This window comes from Lissotriton helveticus, chromosome 2_2 (assembly GCF_964261635.1).
Source record: "Lissotriton helveticus chromosome 2_2, aLisHel1.1, whole genome shotgun sequence".
Lineage (NCBI taxonomy): Eukaryota > Metazoa > Chordata > Amphibia > Caudata > Salamandridae > Lissotriton > Lissotriton helveticus.
Genome location: NC_136060.1, coordinates 76032088 through 76052629, shown reverse-complemented (window position 1 = coordinate 76052629; position 20542 = coordinate 76032088). Strand labels below are relative to the sequence as shown.

At 43.1% G+C, this 20542-nt stretch overlaps 1 protein-coding gene across 2 annotated transcripts in view; it reads right to left on the bottom strand.

Annotated features, from left to right (window-relative positions):
* Window positions 1–20542, bottom strand: part of MTUS1 (microtubule associated scaffold protein 1) — a 972936-nt gene that overhangs the window by 892598 nt on the left and 59796 nt on the right. The gene's annotated exons all lie outside the window — the stretch shown is intronic.

Here is a 20542-nt window from a genome sequence, read left to right as displayed (position 1 = left end):
TTAGTTAATCTTAACCCTGTATAGGACCAGAATGTCATAGATGGCCTCAGTGTGATATGAAAAAAAAAAAAATCAGAATTAAGAGGAATATATTTCATAAGAACGTGCATATTCTGTTCTTCACCATTTTGTAGAGATATTCTCCCTTGTTAGGGATCTTTGGGAGAAGGTTGCTCTCTCATATCTCACTCATTATATCTATTTCATGATTGGAGACAGTAACCCTCCTTCTGCACATTGGGAAGCTACGCACTTCATCACGATAAAAATCACAGTATACTTAACATTTCTGCTCTCCAAAGGACAAGAGAATCATCATCACTGGCCGGATTGGGTTACAATACTATTCCGCTTTGAGTGCATTTACAGAAAACCATTCAGCTGAAGCCAAATAATTAAATTTCAGCCTAAGTTCGAGACACACCAAGACATCTCAGATTTTCACTAACGCATTCAGCAAAAAATCAGGGCAGCTTAAATTCTTTCCAATAGCCTCTCCTTCCCAGCATTGGAGAAAATCAACCAGTAGAACAATAACACATTTGTAGAAAGGTCACTAGCTTGCTTCGATAAGTTTATTTCACGATCCTAGTTCCCTCAAAAAACTCTTAAAGATCTGGATGTCTTCAAGTATACAGCTGTGGAAATGTACTCCCGTGAGGGAACACTGGTGCAGGGTCACCCTCTCGTCCATGGGTCCGAAGACTAACAAAGGAGGGATCGGCACAGGAGTGAAGTAAAACAAACCAAGTTTATTAATCACTCATGAGTGGAACAGCGTCCGAGCAACACCCTTGAATACAAAAAACATCATCCTTATAGACTATTGTTGCAGTGTAATTGCATGGGAGGGAAACTTGGAAGAAACAAGTTTAAGCACGGAAATAGCTATAGGCAAACCAGGTGGTCAGCAGATGAGGAGGGGGAGTAAGGAATGTTTATGGCGGCAATTAGCAATCATTTGATAACATCCGAGACCAGGTGAACCGGCAGCTGCAGTCCCCCAGCGCGTACATCAGATTGACCATGTCAGAGAGGTCAGCTAACGTTGAGGACACAGGCTAGGTGAAAAGGCAAACAACTGAGAACAAAATGAATAAGACAGAAACTAAATGGACGCAACAGTCAAAATGGCTGCCGCATATGCCAATATAGAATTTACACTTTACCATACAGCGTGTGCTTTTACGTAAAATGATGCACTCTAATGGACAACCCAAACATCAGGCTTAATCCCACCTACAAGCAGAAGACCTCAAAAGACCATTGCATGAGAAAAAAACTCACTAATTCTTAACATTTCACATTATGAAATAATAGGAGGAATTTTGGTATAGCACCTCAGACCGCAGAAGTAAACAGAGTAGTTTACAATGCAACCATTTAAACATCCAGTGTAAATATTACCAGTTCAAAACATCTTACGGTGCTAATCAACTAAGTAACACTCACATTTTTTTTTAATGGCAGATTAGACTCAAAAAAGCAACTGATACCTTCTGCTTTTCACAATTCCACCTGTCAACATTAATCCTATACACAAAACAAACAAATTTAAAATAAAACACTAGCACCCCAACTTCTCCCTTAAGAAAAGCAAAACGAAAAAAATAATCAGAAAATAAACTCCTTGACTACTTTGATCTGATGCTGCAGTGACTTTGTTAATAAGCGTTTGCCTTAGGTTACCGTTAACTCACTGATTTAATAAAATTATCTAAACTTACCATTGCCCTGGAGTTGTAAGTGAACAATACTCCAAATATTCTATGAAAGAAGAAATAGGAACCAAAACTACGTTTTCAAGGATATGCCACATGAAATGAGACACAACATAGCTTCCTCAAAATCAAGTACTTGAATAGCAAACTTTGCACAGAACGGAGGCCTGCATAGAAATGTTAATGCATGAGAAGGTATGGGCACAATGAGTTGAACCCTAGGGTTTACGTGTTTTTCCCACCACTAAAAGACACAGGTAGGAAGTCTAACTTTTTTTTTCAGTATTCCTGCCATTATTTTGTTGCTATGGATATGTCATATTTATATATCCTAAATAGCAGAGGCATACAACAGACTCAGGAAAATGACAAAGAGATCCAAGGCTTCCATTTAAGATATACTTGGGGAAAACATGTGGAATTAATATTTTTCAAAGTTATAGTGATAGGTTTTTTGGATTTATTTGGATTACGACCAGAGCTGGAGGTCCCTTAGAGGCTTTGGTAACGAGTACTTAAGTCAATGTACCAATCCTTAGGCAGAGAACCCAGTGGACTACAGCACCATAAACTACTTAGGTTGAGAAAGTGCATTCTAGCTAACGACCAGGTCTGAGAGACTCACAAGAGTACTTGTTAGTAGGTTCCAAACCCTCTTTCATCATGAATAGATACACTCAAGAATATGCACTAAGGATATACATTTATAATTTGTATTCAAAATAAGATCAAAGAGAGCAAAGTCCCATCCCTACTGCTTAAGATGAGTTTAGCAGTACCTATAAGAAAAATATAGTATCAGTAACAGTGGTGATCACGCTACATAAAAGGAATAACCAACATTATTACGGTAAATTAGCATGTCACTGTATTTGTCCTTCACCCCCAAGCCCCTCCTGTCTCGAACTATCTAACTGAAATGTTTTAGAATCATAAGGAGGCAGTAAGAATTATTAGTTAGCCTCTTTTTTCACCCGCATGCCGTAATGGAACAACAAAGATGCAGTTATGCCCAAGCGAGGTACTCTTTCAACACCAACAACCTCATGCCCCAACCCCTCCCCTACCCCGCTCCCAATAGCTATGGCATTTTAGCGAAAGAAGCAAAGACTGCCAGGTTTTAAGACGTGCATTAGTGTCCTGGTCCTCGAAGGAGAGGTTTGCCGCGTCTACCCCAAACTTCACTCACTCTCGCAGCCCTTGGAAGTTCTTCTCTCCCGATCTCATTTGTATCAGATTGATATACCTTTTAGGCACTTATATAAAATGATATGAAGAATAACCAGCAACATCTCACCTCTTATTGAATGTTACAGCGAGCAGCAATACGACCCTTCACCTACTTACTGGCTCTGCAACACATTGTTGACTATTGAAATGCAGAAATAAACAGTGGCACGAAACAAAATTAAATAATGCAAAGCATGTGATGCATGCTCAACTATGAAATCATACTAAAGCAAACTTAAAACACATGTTTGCAAAACAAAGGAAATGCAATATGCTTAGAATTGTGAAATATGAAATCAAACGAATACATAAAATGCAAAGGGGCGATTTTAAAGCAGAAAAAAGCAAAGATTACAAGCAAGGGGAGCCTTTGAAGGATTTTGGACCCATAAAGCAACATATGGACTATAACAGAAGAATGCCTGGAGAGGAGATTCTTGATGGAAGCATACACAGAATGGCTTTACAGATATCAGGAAAGGACAGCAAAGAGGGACAAATGATCGGCCATTTTGAGTTTTTGGGATAAAATGGGCAAGGGGGTAACATTTGCCTAAATGTACTCGTACTCCTGTCTGACAACAAATGTTACTGGTTATTCCACAGAAACAGAGATAAACGCTTTTCATGAAAGCGCAAAACTGCATATGATCTGTCCGGCCCTGAAAATAAACACAAACCCTCCCAATTTCCCTGAAGAACAATGACTCAACATCGGTGGTAAACAGTGTTATCACTCAAAATGTATGAGTAGTGGACGATGGAGAATTCAAATTATTTATTTATTTATTAAGCCTCAAGTCCTCCAAAGAAATTAGGACACAGAGTACTCAAGTGCCAAATACCGACACTGCACCAAAATCTCGGATGCTCTGAGGCCTTTCTGCCAGTTTTTCTCATAAACAATTAACCCCTTCCATGCTCATGACGAGCTCAGCTCGTCATGCAGCACAGTGCTCCTGTGCTCATGACGAGCTGAGCTCGTCATGACCACACACGTTTTTATTGCTGTCCAGCTCAGCAGAGGGATATCTCAAGCATCAATGTGGTTAAAACCTTTTGGTGAAAACACTAACTGCTAGGGTGCCTTTGGCTCCTCATAATAAAAATTGCCTGCTTTGCTGCTGAGAGATAATCTTCCAACCTTTCGATGACCGAGGGATATACCACTTTCAAGGGGACACTACAAGAATAATCTTGTCATTTTTAGGAACCTATACCTCTCCATGTTGTTTAACCCCCCACCATTACTTTCCTCCAGACGTAAGTTACTGGAAGGGGCACAGAGTGGGCCCGGTGGCTACCCTGAATCCAGAACCGATCCATTATGCTTCCTGATTTAATCCATGTTGTAGTGTGTAGCAACAGAGATGCAGAATTTTATTAAATGCTTAGCATATTTGTTAGCCTTCAGCATTAATCTTCCTATTGGGCTTCACAAAGCAGTAGCTCAGCTTCATCACAGACTGTATGGCATCTCCATTTAATCGGCCTCTGAAAGACTCAGAATATCTTTTAAATAAGTAAGACCACATGAGAAAAGTATTCATCCTGTAGAAATTCTTATTAAATTGACCACATCATTGACCGCTGCGTCACAGATTTTTCTAGGACCCAGTCCGCTTGCAGGTATGTAAATCTTTTTTCTGTCAAGCCCAAATTCAGCTTCATCTGCTGGAACGATTTAATTACGTGTCTGCTGAAAAATATTTCCCATCTCCATACAATTTACCTCCCTCCATTTCTTAATCCAACATCTATCAAGCTCCTGCATGAAATTTGAATGACCAAACAGAAGATTAACTCTTAGGTTCTCAAGCATGCTATAGCTCTTGCTACAATCCTTGCTACCTACACTTGCTTACATCCTCGACTCCACCCTGTCCATGAAAAAACAGGTCAACGCCGTCTCCTCCTCCTGCTTCAACACCCTCCGCAGGATCTACAAGTGGATCCCCACCGAAATGAGAAGGACGTTCACCAAGGCCCTCGTCGGCAGCAGACTAGACTACGGAAACGCCCTCTAAGCAGGAGCCTCGGCCAAACTCCTGAAAAGGCTCCAAGGCATCCAGAACGCCTCCGCATGCCTGGTCTCTCGTCTGTGGATTATGGTGCCATTGCCCACCACTATACTTTCCCAAATCATATATTACAGCAGTATGATCCTGTTTCTCTTCTAGTTATGAAGTACAGTAGCATTTCAGAATTTAGATTACTTTGCTCAGTGTTGATCGCCAATCACAAATGGGATTTAAGCTTTACACTGGCCTGCTACACTTCCTAGCAGAGGTATGACTGAAAAGAAAGTAGGCACAAGAACGTATTTTTTCTGCATTGACAACTTACTTGACTTCTCTTGTGAGGGGTTAATAGCACTAGCTTCTTGCGGACTTCATTGGCAATCTTGCTGCTCCTGATTGATGTAGATTAGCATTTGAGAAATCAGCACAGCACAAAACTTCAAGCAAAATCCAAAATGTAAAATCCAGAAGAAGGCCAAACCCGCTCGAAGCAAAAATCAGGGACTATAATAGTATCAAGGGTTAATTTACAAAGAAAAATAAGTCAACAAATGTTTTGCTACACATCCAGCACCTGGAAATGCCTCTCTATATATATGGAATGGGATTAACAGGACCGGACATCACAGGATAGAACTCTATGAGCAACCCACTACCTTAGAAAGGGCTAGTTAAATGGTTTAACCACACTTCTTTTCTGGAAACTATAATGTTCATCAAGTGGACAAAGAAGCAGCCAGAGACTGACTTCTCTTGGCCAGTGCAGCATATTGTTGTCCTTCTATCACTTACACTACCTCGCAGGACACCCTTCCCAGTGGTTACAAAGCAGACCTACCAGGGCCTATCAGACAGTGCTGCCATTCAGCAGAATGCTAAATGCAGTGTCGCCTAACACATCAAGTATCAATGGAGACTGCTCTCCTTCCTCTTCGGTGCATGAAAGAACTCTAGTAAACTCCCTGTTATGTTCTCAGCACAATTACATCAATATGACTAGCTTCCGAAGCTCTGGGTTCATGAGGGTGCCCTTTGAAAGAGAGTGGACTAGCAAGTCAGCAGGAACTGAAGAGGCAGCTTCCTAAGAATTATCACCAGTGGATCAGGTACTCTAGACTACCTCTAAACATCTGATAATCACTAACTTTGGAACATAGTACTTTGGTTGCCCTTGCGTTTTACTTAACTTGTGGGGTTTCAGAAAGAAGTCCGTAGTAAAAATCAGGAACATATGGCTTCCACTGAGATGAACGAGAAACAGAATGAATCCTTCAAGCATGAAGTAACTTAAATCAAAAGGACACTGATTGAAGCATTAACAAAAAACAATAAGTCTGCCTTTATTATGAGAGTGCAGAGAGTTTGGTTTTACCAATGTTTGACTGTAAAGCAATGCTTAAACAAAAAAAAGGAAAAGAAAAACAACATTTTAAAATACTGGGGTAAAGCAAACGGATCCTAGGAAAAGTGTTTAACTCAAAAACCTCTGAACAGAATTAAAAAGAGCATAAGGAAGCGTCAGAATGAAAAGGGAAATGCTTCCCAAGGCCTAATTTACTTTCCACAGGATTCAGCAAACTGCTCCTCTGCAGATAGCACAGGAAGCAGATGCACTGGCCCCCAGAACAGCTAAATGAAAGCAGCAAACGCCCCTTGCCCCAACTCCATTAAAGCCTTTTTGTGTCAAAGTTTGTGCGTTCACACAATATGTGGAATGCAGTATATAAAACAAAACAACCCTTAATGTCTACTTACTTTTCAGCTACAGACCAGCAAACATTTCTGCTGCTGTGCTTTTACCAACAGGCAGGAAGGTATGAGGAACACAATATGGGGGCTATTTGGGAGGAGTTTTTAATTCTTAAAGATAAAGTGATATGCTAAACTCTGGCATATAACTTTTTTCACCTAATTCATGCGGTCTCTTTGTTGGTGCTACATGTGAGGCCATCCACTATCCATACTATATTCTGTTTGCTGTACTTTCGGTGCTTCCACAAATCAAGCTGAGGATACCATTTTAATTTCTAGTCTCCAATTTCAAATTCCTTAACCTGTTTATTTAAATTTTTTAGAGTTTTATATAGAGCAAACTCAAGATATCAGGTATCCGAGCGCGTTACATGAGCACCAGTTTTGTTACAGATGGACACATCAATTTTTGTTAGGCGCGGGGAGATTAAGTGATTTGCCCAGAATCACAGATGTTGAGCGTCCCTGCAGAGACTCGAACCCGGTTCCCCAGCTTCGAGATCAACTGCTCTAGCTGTAAGGCTACATCCTCTCCCCTAAGACACAAGACATTTAAACAATTTTTTTTAACATTTTTCTTCTTTAAATATAGTGTATGAATCTGCAAATATTAAATTTTCTAAAGTGCTGCAGACCCCCTGGGTAGGTATCTTGGACCCCCAAGTGTCTGGAGTCTACAGGTTAAGTTCCACTGCTCTATACAAATTGCATGTCAAGGTTCTAATCTACTGGTAACAGTTGAAGCTATTAGTGTAGCCTAGAATGTACAGACTTATACTGAGTACACACTGGAGAGGTAAGAACATACATTCCTTAACAACAGTGTTAACAGTTGGCTACCAAAAAGATCGTATAACTGAATTCAAAGTAAACGGCACTCCTCTGTGACCAGACATGGCGGAACCATGACAATTTTAAAATATACAATTCCTTAGTCTGATTAAAAAAAAATAGCTTGTTGGTTGAAATATTCATTTTGTCAAACTAGAAGGTTTTTTTAAAGAAGATCTTTTAGTTCCTTTAAATCAATTTTTTCTAGAGCCATTTTGTTCGTGTAAGAGAGACTGAAATATTCCAACCACGGGATGAGAGGAAAAACTAACAGATCATAAATTCGTGCTAAATCTGGACATAAGGCATCCACTAGAACATTCTATGAACCAGGAATATAGGTGATAATGATGGGTTACAGGACAAATATAACTGCCATCTGGCTTGACGTCTATTCCTGCACTGAAGGTTTTAGAAACACTGTGCAATCTAAGGATTAATTTTTTCAAATGGTTTTCTAATAACCATCATCCAGATCTGAATGTGCAGCATCTACCTGAAGTTCAACGCAACTAAGACAGAATTCCGGTTATTTGCAAAAAACATACACGAAATAACAAAACTACATCAATGACACAAACATTAATGGCTTCGAGCGCCAACTTTCACCGAATGTGGATTCGCCCTGGCTACTAACCTCACACTACTGTCAAACGAAGATAGCCTGGCACCAGATCTCACTTATATTGGAAGTGGAACTATTTCAGCCAGAAGTCAACCTCAGAGCAGCCAAATAAATCCTCGTACTCTTGCATCTGTCTGTTTTGTAATGGCCTGCACTAGAGCCTCACAGACTCCACATTGGCCCGTTTAAGGGTATCCTACACACCACAGCAAGTCTCATCTTGGACATTAAGAAATATGACATCACCCACCTCTTGATGGTACTCCATTGACTCTTTTTGCTGTATACTGGACTGCCCCGACCCTGCTCGAATTTAGAAAATAATTGAGGACTATTTGGCCCTGGCCACTATCCCACGGATCTGCAAGACAGCGGCCAGAGGAAGATCCTTCTCCTACTTCGCTGCGAAGACCTTGAACTCACTATCTCAACATCTCAGGCAATCACCCGGACCTTCAACTGAATTGCAGAACCCCCAGCACCTTGAGACCCTAACGGGTGATTAGCCGTTCTATAAGAACCTTAATTGATTGATTGATTACTAGACTCTTTTAACAAACTCTATATCAATGAAGCAACTGTACAGTTCTGCTCCCAGGACCCAGGTACCTTTCCTGTACAGTTCTGCTCCCAGGACCCAGGTACCTTTCCTATCACTCACTGACTGTATCCTTGTCTTTCCCCACACGGCGCTCCACTGCTTCTTGGCTAGACTTGTGCTTCACAAATACCATAAACTTACAAATGTAACTACTCAGAACACGCCAACTTCATGGTTAAAGTTCTCTTTCAAGCACTGAACTGTTCCAATTAGATTCGTACAAAACATGAAATAAGGAAGAGACTTGATGTTCCTGTCCATCATCATCTCGCTCTGTTAACAGAACAACCCTAACCGCTCACCCAATAAACTTCTTTGGAGTATCAGGATGACAAAATGTCGGTGCTTAAGTGAACAGCTTTTAAAGTGTAAAATAAAAAAGCATAGCATGATTGCCCCAGCAAACCTCTTCTTCATATGCTTTATTTCAAAACACGAGTGATATCACTAGTTAAATCAGCAAAATTCTTAACAAACTGCAGAAAGAAATGAGTAATCACAAGAAAACTCTGGGTATCCTTAACATTAAGGCCAATCTAAAATAGTGGATACTGGGATCCATAGAGCGGCCAGGCATACTCAACCTAAACATAAGATACTTAGCTTCTTTCTTAACTCACGGTTCCCAGGATTAAAAGACTGTTGATGAAGTCTTGGTAACTCAAACTTCATTTATTTCTGTTACTCATGAGTCTTCGAGAACATTAGAATGTCATCAAAATATAGCAACACAAATGGATTTAAGCTATATTAGACTATCCAACTCAAAGCGCTAAAAATGGAAAGAGCACTATACAACCCAAATGGTATGACGGGATATTCAAAATGCCCAAATGATGTGTGGAGAGCCGTTTTGCGCTCATAGCCTTCATTTCTCAGCAGGTGATGAGCACCTCTTAAATCATGTTTTTGTGCTCCTAAGGCCCGACTCCAAAATGCCCGTTATAAGAGGAAAAAGATATTGGTTCTTGATAATAATCTGACTTTAATCTACATTCAATACCTTTTAAAATATCTTAAGTCTTTATTGAGTGCTCAAAATAAAACTACTCCAACAGGCGATGAAGCTGGTACAATTAAAGTATTCTAGAATAAATATGTCAAAAGGAACAATGGCCAGGTCAACTGAAATGGCACATTCATACGGAGGAGGAAATGAACAAACTTCAGGCTTTGCAAAAACTGGAGAAAAGTCATGTTACTGCAGTGGTACTGACTGGTTGTCCAACAAATCAAATCGGCTAGCTCAGCCTACCTAGGATTGCTTCTAGAAGCACCATTTATGCACACCAAGAGTGCAATCTATACGAAGGAAAACTAGTCAGCAGATTTTTCTTCTGGAGGCACAAATGACACCTGATTTCACCCCAGCTTTCCATCCTTTATTATGAACAAGATAGCTCTGTTCTAATCTGCAGGTTGTTTTTAAACTCCTTCGAGAAGAATTATATCTTGTATTGCTGTGTTGATATAGCTATGACTTTGAATCAACTAAACAGGCCCCAGCTCAGGAGAATCCTCAATAGTTGCAATAGAAGTCAGCTCATTGTGTGCTTCATTAAAGTTTAAAAGGCAAGAACTGGAATTAAGCTGGTGCGTCGACACTCATGTCTAGATACCACATTCTCCTCCTGCAATCCTTCCTTATGCCACACCTTCATCAATCATCATCAATCAGCGCATTTGTTAACTTGACGTAAAACCTGACACAACGCTCCCACTTTATCTCCTCAACATGATAAATTTAGAACACGGTCACATTGCTTTCATTATAATTTACCACAGAGCGTAAGGCTTCCAAGGACGCTAAAGTATAACTTGACACAAAACAATATATTATCTGGAGACATTACCCTTCCCTCACAATAAACAATTTCATTTGTTGAACTTGCTGTTGTGTAATTTACGGTCAATGTGGTAGCGTTCTCCTGAGCATTATGATAATCTAACAACTAGCTGAGAAGGCCTTTGATTAAATGTCTGTTCTAAACCATCCAAAGTCAGAAGTACCATTCAGCTGAGAATATGCTACCTCAGTAACACAATACATTCTAGGCATCTTTCACCAATAATTACATATATAGGAGGAGGAACAATGTATACCTTACAGGGACAGATATTCCCCCTGCGTGGCTCTGGAGAGCATGAACTCCAGCCCTGTGTTGATTTTCCCAGTACGCTGGAGTAGGTTTTTGATTATTTGTATCCTCCAGTGAGCCAAACTATTAGATGTGCTCACTTGGAGGGCTCCCTGATGTTTGGAATATTTTCACAAACGGTCGAAGGGGAATCCACCTCTGGCATTCAACTGAGCGGGTACGGTCCTTCTGACCTTGGATTTAAGTGCCTTGCAGAGGTGACTTCATAGATTATATTTAAGGGACAGGTCTTTTCATTCACCTTCAAGGAGAAAGCATCCCATGTTTAAATGGTTCAGTTCATCTACTTTCCATGGTATTTTTCACCCTGTGTTGGTTGAAGGGACGGTATATGTGCCTTCTGTGAGGGTGCACTGGGAATATGGAGCATGCGTCATCTTTAGATGGGTAGAACAGGGAATCCAATTTGATTTCTGTGTGTATCGAAACAAGACTAGGGAGTTTTGTGCAAGTCTGTCCTGGTTTCTACTGGCCTGGGAGACTGTCCCTTAGAATGCCATCCCTTGCCCAAATGTCTTACTATTGAGGATTGAACTATTCTTCGAGTGGGTGTCAGATTCCTACCTTTGTTGATGGCCTGTAGGATGCATCTCTAGCACAAATATTCTGGCTTTCTGCCTGCAACTCCCTAAACTGGCTGGAATTAGCTCCTGAAGAAACTATAATTGACCATGGTCCTGTCATGCACTGATCTTGGATGGGCCATGCACCCTCTGATTGAAGGATGCCCAAGAATATTTGCGACCCTGCTAAATCTCCTGCTATACAGGATAAAGAAGAACCAACTATTTTCTACACAGTCTGTAGTTCAGGTGAAGGATCAGCACCTGTAAAAACTCGTAAAGAGCTCGTCAGTGAGCCCCTAGATGCCTCCATAAAACATGGAGGATCATCTCAGTCTTCTCTCCTGGCCTGGAGACTTTTGGGCAAGTAGGTAGGTGAGGCTTTCCTAAATTCAATGGCACGGTGTTAAAATCCTTTGTGAATAGATGTGGCGTGGCTATGGTCAATATAGTCACCACCCAGTTAGCACTCTGCTCCTTCCAACCATTTAGCCAAGTAATTTGATTTCTGAGCGGTCAATTTATCCCAATGATGCTACATACACATTGTCATGGGAACATCATATGATTAGTACCGTCCTCTTTCTAGATGAAGAAAGATTGTGGTGCGGACCAGGTGAAAGCAGTGACGTGACTCAACAACTAATGATTATCATGCTTTTTCCCCTTTTTATGGATCCCCTTTCCAAGTTATATAGGTTGATTTTTTTTAGATATAAGGGACACGTGGAGAATGCACATCTATTAATGCCATTGTTCCATGTTAAACAAGTCCCTTGGAATATATTCACAGTATGATATCTGAATTTAATTTTCTCTTCGATCTTTTTTAGCTATGAAGAAGGTTTCACAGAAGTTGATAATTTCGTTTATTATTATTCAATAAAGGGCCCGGTTTCACAGCAGTAAAATAAGCAAAAGGGTACCAAGGCCTTTTCAGTTAATGGTTAATTTTGAAAGATTCATCAACAACCAGATACCATTATAGAAGTTGAGAACAAAGTGTGATGGGCTAGAGAATACATTTGGGCCAGAAGACTGGGACAAGCCATGTAGAATCATATCACCTATTTTTGCTGAATGATAATGGCAGGCACATGCCTTTGCTTGCTGGGATTATCAACCTGCATACTAAAGTAGACAATAAAAGCAGACAAAACTATTATATTGTACATTACCCTCATTGACCAAAGTAGGTATGTGGGTGTGAACCACCTTTGAACATCAAATGTATTTTCTCTTTTTGTGCTGAGTTTAGTAAATCAAGGATGTGAGGGTGGTATTGATCTATTACATAGCAAACATGCTTCAATATTATTTTTGTTTTTCACACTTCTCAAACACTTCTGCTGCTATCCTGTTCGTTTTTAATATAGTTACTTCTCACACTATGCGTTCCAGGATAGGATTTTGAGCTTGGGTTACAATAATCATCCCAGTGACGGTTCATAAAATTGATCACTACCTAAAACTCATCTCACTCAAATATTACTCAGTGGGTTGTGGGGTGGTAGGGGCCAAACTGGCTTTCTGTCATGCAATTGCTCATTGACAAAGTCCTTCATGCCAGGGGGTGTAGAAAACCTATTCCCAGGCTGGTTTCTTGAAGATGCAGAAACCTTATGAGCATTGGGTCAGCCACTCAGGCATATTTCTAGGTACTCAAGACCTAGAAGACTGGGATTATCGGGGGCTGCTTGTACGTGAAAAGTCTGTGGAGGCCTGCATTTTTCTGCCAACATTGCAGGGAAGGATGAGGCAATAACAAGATGACTCCATGAGGAGGGTCACTGACAGCTACCTAAGTCCTAAATTCATTCCATACTTTCATATGGAATTACTGTAGGCCTGTTTTGGTGACACTACCATGAGAACATTGAATTATACAATCACAGCCTAGGCTTAACTAATGCAACAGATATTCCAGGTAGGTTTCATTGTGAACCCTGCTTAGCATTCCCTCAGCTGGCTTTTACTGGGTGTATATATACATGGAGAGCTCATTGTGATCTACGCGGCAAATGCTAAAGAAGGGGAAGCACACCTAAATGTCGCCATTCTCTTTTCAAGCAATCTGAAATTATGTACTTGCCTTTTACTGCATGACAGACACACATGAAATATTTGCAGACAACATACCTCCATATATGATGCTTTTATTACCTCTCCGCTAGCTTCAGTCTATCTTGAGAAGTTTTTGGAACAACCACCTGGGAGACTATGGCCCACCATAAGCACTTAAGCTGTAGAGGAGGGAGGGGGGAAGGGGGAAGGGGGAAGGGGGAAGGGGGAAGGGGGAAGTGGGGGGGGGGGGGTTGGTGGGGGTGTGTGTGTGTATTGAGATGCAAGCAGCGTCTGCTTAGTCACCCCATGTGCAACCACTGAGCATATATACAGTGCTTAATTGGTGCCAGTGCTTAGCACCGGCACTTATTTTTTAGGGACAGGTCTACACCGGAGGGCCACTGCCAACTCACATCAACGACTGAACTGCATGTGATATGTTACAGTATATATAATTGATTCACTGCAGTATAATTCACACTATCACAGTCTCCCGAGTCCCTGTGAAGAGTGCTGCTGTGCTGAGCCGATAATAAATCCAGATCAGTGATTCAGTGCAAACTTGCCTTCAGTTCAGTGTTCCCGGTGGGCGTGCCACTGATTGGGCTGGATTTGAATCTGTGAGGTAGTGGCGGCAGCAGCATGCGTAACCTTTTTTCAAAATTCCGGTGAAGAGTGCTGCTGTGCTGAGCCGATAATAAATCCATATCAGTGATTCAGTGCAAATTTGCCTTCAGTTCAGTGTTCCCGGTGGGCGTGCCACTGATTGGGCTGGATTTGAATCTGTGAGGTAGTGGCGGCAGCAGCATGCGTAACCTTTTTTCAAAATTCCAACGCCTGCGCACACGCACTACATGAGTCACCACCAGTTCAGCACAACATACCGAAGTATTTCAAGCAACCATGCAACCTCCTGCACCATGTGCAATGCTCTGGGCCTGGAGGCTGGAAGAAGGGCATGGCCATGCCCTTTGGCCTTAACCCCTTTCTGTCTTATCATTGACATAATTGACTGTTGACTCGCATGTAATGCTGTTTTTCCGTGCGTTTTTATATCTTTCGGATATACTTTGGTAAGTTTGGATTCTGAATTTTATTTATGCCTGTTCTCCACGGTGTGCGATATGGAGACGTGCACCTGTTGAATGGATCAGCAGGGGGAGCGGCGCGAGACGTCTCCCCCTGCGGATTTCGCGCAGAATGGTAGGGTCCAGGAGCGCGTTAGAGGGAGCGTCAGGGAAGCTAGCATTGCGTAGATTGCTGAGGAGATTAGGCGCAGGGAGTTAGAGAGGGCGTTTAGTTTTCTTAGCGGAATCGGAATTTCAGGCATTTTAATCACTTGTGATATTAGTAGCGAAGGATAGTTAGTCAGAGTGAGTTTATTTTTTCGAAATGGAAATGAGTGACCAACTTATAGCAGCGCTGAGAGTGATTCAGCAGGAGGGCAGGGAAGACATGCTGACGCAGGCAGCGCTTGATGAAATGATGCCTCCAAAACGCCCACCACAGAGGCAAGCGGCAAAAGGAGTGAGGTACGCCATTGAAGCCTGTCAACCGGCTTCTGTCAGGAAACAAAAAGGGCGTGCTGGTTCTTTGAGCGCTGGGGCGGAGGCGGTTTTGCGTCCTGGCGAAGGGAGTCAGATTGTGACAGCAAGAAGAGCGTCGTCCCTCACACGCCAGAAGACGGTGAGTGCATTAGATACCAGAAAAAGCGGTCCTGAGGCGAAGATGCTGGTGGCGGGACCCCCTTTGAGAGCTGCCACGAGTAGTGCGCAGGTTTCCCTGAAGAGAAAAGGGAAAGAAAAGTCGGTAAAGAAGGTAGCCCTTACGCAGGATGGTTTGGGGGCGCAGTGTTTGACATTATCCCCTCACTCTTTGAATTGTATTCCTGTCAGCGAAGCAATGGTGTTTGATAATGGACAGAATAACGCAAGTCAGAAGTTCATTATGAAAAGGGGGTCGGGGTCGTTGGTGGCATATTCGAGTGACAGTGAGGATGACGAAGCGGTGTATGATTCACAACCCCCGCAGGCGCCCCATAGTAAGAAGATGCAGATGCAGCTACCTCAGAATACTTCGAAGTTTCACATGGCTTTAGCAGTGGGTCCTCAAGTGTTTCCGCACAGGAGGTCAGTGAGTCTGAGGCAGAGGAGGAGTGTTCTGTGGTTTCGGACACGGACGAGGAATTCGAACAGGAGCAAAGACAGGAAACATTGCGTGCGGAACAGGAAGGCAGAAGGTGGGACACTCAATATATTTTTCCGCGTGCTCGCCCTTCCCCGTATGATGCACCACAACATAGGAGTGGACACGTTGAAAGTGGGGACAGTCAGTCGCATTGGGTCGAGCGCCCCATGTGCACTGAAATTCCAGCTAGAGTTCAAGCTCCCATAGAGGTTGTTCATACATCAAGAGTACCACGCGACATGGTTGAGGCGCAGATGGTTGGTGTCAGGCATGCGCCATCTGTTCAGGCGGCTGCCCCTACCGTGTCACGGTATAATGCGGAGCTTGGTAAAGTATGCGCCAGCGAATCTAGAGCGGATTTTTTGCGAACAGACAGGTCTCAGGAGCGGAGCGCTGATCTGTTTTGGTCGAATTTCGACAGGGGTGTGGGGGATGGAGCTTGCCCAGGTGTTAGTGGTGGGTGCCAGGTGAGTCAGGTGGGTCACGCAAAGAAAGGCAGAAAGAGTATACATTCCAAACAGAGCGTGAGGGGTATGGTGGGTACAGAAGTCAGGGCTGGGGGGGCAACAAATTCTTCTTTGTTGTTTCAGAAGTCCAGTGCGGATTTTTCTGTGGCGAATGTGGCCCCGCGAGACTATCAAGAGCGGATGTCTCCGACTGAATTGCAGCATCGGGCAGGACAGCTACCATGCGGTAAGCATCAGTGGTGGACAGTGTGGGAGGAGGGTAGAGATGACAGGGGGACTGTCCGATAGTTACCTGTGGTGCAAGTTGTTGGGGGAAGGGAAGGCGGGAGGAAGGTTGGGTCAGGTGATTTGGCAGTGGCTGGTACTTTGCTTCCGAGGACAGCATTACAGGCAGGAGTTTTACCTCAAGAATTGCCTGTTATAACAGGAGGGAAGGCTCGAGATGCAGCATCGGAACAGGTTCTTAATGTTAGGCAGCGGCTGCCTTATATGGGTTTGGCGATGCCGCTGGGGTCCCATTTATCAGAAAAAACTAAGCAGAGGATATGGAATCACGAGTTTGTGGACATATTCAAATTGCTGCATCAAGACTTAGAGGCCAAAGAGGGTTCCAAAGAGGAGGAATGGGAGTTAGCGCGACGTTCCAGGGTGCCTCGTACGATTGAGAACTGGACCTCAGCATTCTTGATCTACGCGAGCATCTATTGTGAACGGTACCCCGAAAGGTCCCTCGCTCTTTACAAATACATGGACATAGTAAGGAAGGCTCAGTTGCACTTTGGGGGATACTCCTGGCTTAATTACGATGAGGAGTTTCGAGCCCGTATTAGTATTTGCGTAGAGAAGCCTTGGGGTGACGTTGACTCGGAGCTTTGGCTTCAATGGATGTCCACATCACATCCATCGGCTACGACACACACTGCAAGCGGCTTGCCAGTTCCTTACCGGCCCTTTCTATGGCGCCCCGCTCTTCTGGAGCGGGTACATGGGGAAGAGGTGTTTCATCAGGTACAGGAGCCTGTTGGAATTATAACAGAGGAATGTGCAACAGACCATTGTGCCGTTTTAAACACGACTGTTCCCATTGCGGGGGGCGTCATCCGCTCACGCAATTTAATGCCCCAGCGGGAGGTTTCAGTGGGCATAGAGGCGGTGAACAACAGCGGTTTCCAGAGCAGAGTGGTTGGGCAGCGAGAGGTAGAGGCGCCCCTTTCCCTCCTTTCCCAAAAGGAGCCTACTCCCATTAGATTGAATAGCTTAATACCTTGGTTGACTAGATATCACGATATTGAGGCAGCATCCCGTTTGTTCTGGGGGTTTCGGGAAGGTTTCAAATTAGGGTATCAAGGGCCTAGACAACAGAGGTGGGTGGACAATCTGCGTTCGGCTAAAGAGATGCCGGAGGTGGTAAGTAAAAAACTGAACACGGAAATTGGAGCAGGCAGAATAGCGGGCCCTTTCAGGTATTGCCCTTTGCCGAACTTGATCGTGTCCCCTATTGGGGTCATTCCCAAGAAAACTGCTGGTGAATATCGTATGATTCAGCATCTATCCTGGCCAGAAGGGGGATCTATAAATGATTTCATATCTGAATTGGACACTACAGTATCTTACACAACAGTGGATGAGGCAATGGAACTAGTGACAAAGATGGGAACAGGAGCAGAAATGGCGAAATGTGATATTCAGTCTGCTTTTCGGTTACTGACAATTCACCCTACTGACTTTGATTTATTGGGGATGTTCTTCCAAGGGCACTATTTTGTGGACAGAGTATTGCCAATGGGCTGTGCGGCCTCTTGTGCGCTTTTTGAAATGTTCAGTACTTTCATACAATGGATTTTCTCGCAGAAGTGTACCATGGGGGTCTGCTGTCATTACTTGGATGATTTCCTTTTCATAGGAAAGGCAAACACGGGACATTGTAGAGAAGCGCTGACGCATTTCCAGACGCTTGCTGAGGCTCTGGGAGTCCCTTTAGCACCAGACAAGACTGAAGGCCCGGTCACAGTAATAACTTTTTTGGGCATTGAACTAGACACCACGCATATGACAGCACGCCTTCCTCAAACTAAGATTTGCGAGATTAAGGCTTTTATCCTCACAGTTTTAAACACATCTAAGATTGAGGTAAGACAGGTACAGCGCTTGTTGGGCTATTTAAACTTCGCTTGTCGAGTGGTGAGGGCGGGAAGGACGTTTTGCAGACGTCTAGGCATGGCTTTAACTGGTGCATATCTCCCACATCACAGAGTTCGTGTGACAAAAAACATCAAAGAGGATTTACGAGTGTGGTTGTGTTTTCTGGACAATTTTAATGGTATTCCTTTACAATTTGTGCATGACAATTTTGTGTGGCAAGTCCAAATCTACTCTGATGCTGCGGGGTCCAGTGGCTTTGGTATCTTCTGGGAAGGAAGGTGGTGCGCAGAGGGTTGGCCAGAACATTGGAAGAACCATGGAAGAAGCATCGCTTTTTTAGAGCTTTTTCCGCTGATTGTAGCATTACTAGTGTGGGGTCAAGAATTTCAGAACAGGTCGGTGTTATTTCATGTCGATAACATGACAGTTGTGAACCTGATTAACAATCAGAAAGCGAAAGATGTTAGAGTTTTACAGTTACTGAGAATGTTCATGCTTTTAAGTTTACGATTCAACATGATGTTCAGATCTCGACATGTCCCAGGGGTTAATAATTGCATTGCTGATGCTCTTTCCCGATTTCAGTGGCAGAAGTTCCGCGAATTGGCGCCAGGGGCGGATCTCTACAAAACAGAAGTGACACACAACCTTTGGGCTCTAGGGGAGTGAGGATCGTTCAGCTAGTCGAGCAGTCCATTGCCCCCGCGACTAGAAGAAGTTATGTGCAAGCATGGCAGGAGTTTTTGCATTACAAACAGAGTTTAGGAGGAGATCAGTCAGTGGGGAAAGTTACAGGTGGTATTTGCGATTTCGTGCTGACTTTAATAGACAAAGGTTTGTCGCACACCACAATTGCAGGTAAATTGTCTGGGTTATCTTTTTATGGCCAATTGTTGTGGGGTTTTGACCCGGTGGATGATCAGCTAGTAAAGAAAATGTTGAGGGGTTTACAGAGGGGGTCGATTGGTTTAAGGCGGCCAAGAGCTCCCATTACGTTTGAGTTGTTGCAGAAGTTGTTAGGTCAATTAGGTTCCTTTTGTTATGATTTTTGGGAGATGGGGCGTTTTAGGTTAGCTATGATTTGGATGTTTTTGGGGGCTTTTAGGGTTTCTGAGGTGTTGGGTGTGGGAAGTGAGGGAGGTCTGTCCTGTGCAGAGATTGTATTAAGAGAAAATAGGCTGGGGATATGGGTGAGGAAGTCTAAAACAGATCAATTAGGCCGAGGCACGTGGGTGTTTCTAAATAGTAGTGGAATGGCGGACTGTTGCCCGGTGCAGGAGTGGGTTCATTTTGTCTCTAGGGAACAGATGAAAACAGGCCCCATTTTCATTCATCAAACTGGTGAAAAAATTACAAGTTCCCAATTTTTAGCAGTATTAAGAAGGGCTCTGACATGCTTGGGGGAAAGCCCGAAATAGTTTGCCACACACTCTTTTCGTATAGGGGCGGCTACAGAGGCGGGAAGATTGGGATTGGGTTTGGACGTGCTAAAACGTATTGGTAGGTGGAAGTCTAACAGTTACAAATGTTATGTGCGTAAATAAGCTTGTTCTTTGAGTCTGTGGATGGGGGTGTGTGGTCTAATTTTGTCTTTCATTTCAGGTACTGTACGGGGTGCAAATTCGAAGTTTAAACGGCAGACCTGGATAGTAGGCCATTCATTTATAAAGTGGGCAGCCCTCTTCGCAGAAGAGCAAATTTATGGAAGATCGCTGGGTATCCCTAGTGCGCAGCACGAAGTAGTCTGGAAGGGTAAAGGAGGCATGCAGTGGGACGATTTAATTCCAACATTAACGCAAATGTTTCATATGCTAGGTTGTCCGGATCACCTTATCGTACATGTAGGTGAGAATGATTTAGTTAGGATGTCAGGATTAGCACTCATCAAACGCATGCAACTTGATTTGACGGTGTTGAGGATGAATTGGTCGACCACTCGCTTGTTTTGGACTGAGTTCATATACAGACAATCTTGGCGACAGGCCAGGTCACATGCAGCAGTGGAGAAGGCCAGGCAGAAACTGAATAAAGCTATGAGGGTGTTTTGTAACGTGATGAAGATTGGGGTTTTACAACATGACAACATCTCGAGTAGCGAGAGTCATCTTTTTCGAGATGACGGAGTCCACTTGTCTCAGTTAGGCATGGCCTACTATTTAGTTGAAATCAGAGACATGCT